This window comes from Oratosquilla oratoria, chromosome 10, assembly GCF_046742065.1.
Source record: "Oratosquilla oratoria isolate Oo_2021 chromosome 10, ASM4674206v1, whole genome shotgun sequence".
Taxonomy (NCBI): domain Eukaryota; kingdom Metazoa; phylum Arthropoda; class Malacostraca; order Stomatopoda; family Squillidae; genus Oratosquilla; species Oratosquilla oratoria.
The window spans coordinates 60283649-60286785 of NC_134786.1; positions in this window are offsets into that span (position 1 = coordinate 60283649).

The window sequence follows — 3137 nt, forward strand, 5'->3', positions numbered from 1 at the left end:
GTCGATGTGTGTAGCTTGTCCAGCGTGTCCTGCAGTGGGTTGTAGCCCAGGTCAGTGTTGGACACAGGGATTCCCACCGTGCAGTCATCAACATATTTCCACCTGTGCAGTGTGCCTCCCATGGTATCGTTGATAAGTATTAGGAAACACAGTGGGCCCATTCTTGTTCCCTGTGGTACCCCTCAGGATAGGTGCTGGACTGCAGAGACGTGCCCCTGATATCTGACAGCTTGACATCGGTCCGTCAGGAAGTCAGATAGCCAAGCCACCAAGGAGGTAGGAGGGCCAAGGTGGATGGCTTTGGTGATGATAGTGGTGTGATCAACAAGGTCGAAGGCTTTCTTGGAGTCAATGAACGCCACTGGAAGTGAAGTCTTGCGCTGCTCGAGATTTTTGTAGATAAAGTCAAGGAAGCTAATAAGATAGTGAGTGGAGGAGGAAGTTTTCACATTACCAAACTGTTGGGGATCAATGAATTTGCTGATTTTGGAATATACCCACTCGAAGACAAAATCCTAACAAATAAGACTAGGAATGGGAGCGATAGTAATAGGTCTGAGATCACTAAAGGACTGGGGATTGGAGGATTTGGGGATGAAAGTAATGAAGCGTGTCTTACAATTCGTGGGACATTTACTTTGATTAAGTGAGCCATTGATTATTGAAAAGATCGGGATGGCAAGTTTGTGACCAATTCACGATAAAGTTTGATGGGTAAGTCTACAGGTGTAGAGGACCGCTTTGACTTGATGCTGGGGAGCTTTTTAGCAACCTGAAAAACATTAACTGTCGGGGGAGGGGGGAGTAAGGAGTCAGGAGGAAAGCAGGTAGGAGAGGTCAATCCCGGGCAGTGTTTGACAGATGGATGCAAAGTGGTCATTTATTTGCTCAGCCGCATGGTCAGGTGACAGTTGTGATATGAGGGGGATGCCAGATGCCGGCCGCCGCACAAACTTTTAACCCTGCTAAAACACTGGCAGCTATTCTGCTGTAAGTGCTTGATCTTATTGGGGTAGTACGTTTTCTTGGCTCTTTTTATTTCCCTTATGAGTTTGTTCCGGAATTGTCTAAAAACGCTGTCAGTATAAAAAGATTTAGTACGCTGTTGAATCAGTCTTTTAATTCTGGGCGTGATCCATGCGGCCTCTACTGGGTGTGTACGTGTCTGTTTCAAAGGGAATTAACGATGGAAGGCCTGCGTAATCATATTGATATAAATATCCCACTTCTGAACACCCTCCACTGCAAGCACCTCTGTCCAGGAATAGTGAGTGATCCATTGTCCAAATTCACGCAAGTTTGAGTCGGGTATGGGACTGTGAAAGCGAGTAGTGGTGCTGTGCACTAACGAAGTGGTGCTGGCTGGCGACCACAGGATGGAAGTGCGGGTCGACCGACCAATTGGGGGAAGGGGTTGGGGGGAGGCACAGTTCACACATGTCACTTAGAATGAGGTCAAGCGTGATGACACCGTGTGTGGGGAAGTTGATGAGTTGTGATATATGTAGATGTTCTTGAATATCAGTGGTATTTAACTCATTGAAATCCCCAGATAGAGCCAATCTAGCACCAAGGTATTTGGCCCTGAGACTGTCTGCCGTGTTAATAATGTGTTCGACCAAAGCGTCGGCCGAGGGAGCTCGTGGGGGGTGGTACACTACACGCATAATGATGGAGGCTGTGTGGCGAGGGTGTAAGGGAGGGATTAACCGCACCCATAAGGTTTCTAGGCTTTCGGGAATATCCACGAGTAACTGTGAGGCATTCGACGCTTTCCGAGAGTACAAGGCCACTCCACCTCCACGCCGCCCACTCCTTAGGTTGTGATGGAATTTGTATCTTTCAATTTCGCATATTTTAGGCACTATTTGCCATGCTTCTGTAATTCCAACTACACCCACATTAAGTAACAATACAGTAGCAGTGAGTTCATCTACTATGTTACACAAAGAGGTAACGTTTGATAATAATAATGAAAGTAAATCATACCATTGTCTAGGGACCTCAATCACTTTGTTAATGTATCTATGATGGTTGCGTCCCGCTCTACATCCACGGTTACGATCAAAACTTAGTTCTTTGAGGTGTCTTATCACAGGTGAAGGAGGGTAACCACGCCCTGATCTTAACTGATGCAGTTTACCAGCACTGTAGTGTAGACGGGTGAAAGTAGACATCTTAACTAGGTAGTACTCGTATGCTATGATCACAACTCTGTGAAGAGCGTTACTATCGAAAATAGTCGTTCACTTAAAACAACACTTAAACAACATCACACAATGAGTTTAAAAGTAATAACAGGGAAGTAGGTCAACACACTGATCTAGGCAGCCACAGGGCGCCAGTCGACACGTCTTACCCCAGTGAGGTCTGGTGTGTGTGTGTGTGTGTGTGTGTGTGTGTGTGTGTGTGTGTGTGTGTGTGTGTGTGTGTGTGTGTGTGTGTGTGTGTGTGTGTGTGTGTGTTTTGTGTGTGTGTGTGTGTGTGTGTGCGTGTGTGTGTGTGTGTGTGTGTGTATGTGTGTGTGTGCGTCTGTGTGTATTTGCATGTGTGTGTGTGTGTGTCTGTGTTTGCATGCATGCGTGCGTACGTTATTCAAGCTCTCCATAATGTCTTTGGGACAATAATTTCAATCTCTCTCTCTCTCTCTCTCTCTCTCTCTCTCTCTCTCTCTCTCTTTGGTTCTCGGCCTCGCTCTCAATTATCCACGCTCTTGTACTCTGGCCCTTAGGAAAACAGAAACTTAATGACCTTGAGCTTCTTCTAAACACGGTAGAAGACAATCTTGTTTATATTTCTATTTTTTCTCCTTTTCACTCGTTTGCGAAATGCGGCGCTTGTAATCTCGAGTTTTTAATTATATTCTCACTGAGGACAGAAAAACGTGTGTAACAAGTGGGATTATATTGTAGATTTTTTGAGCAATTGTAATGACATTAATTTACATTTCGATCACTGGTTTCATAACATTTACTCTAGTGTATCAGATTATCACTTTTTATGATTTCTAGAATATTGACATAAAAATATATTTGCTTCTTCTAAACATTATAATGTCTTCCCCATCCTTTAAGACAAATAAAAGTAAAACACACACACTCACACACACACACACACACACACACACACACACACAC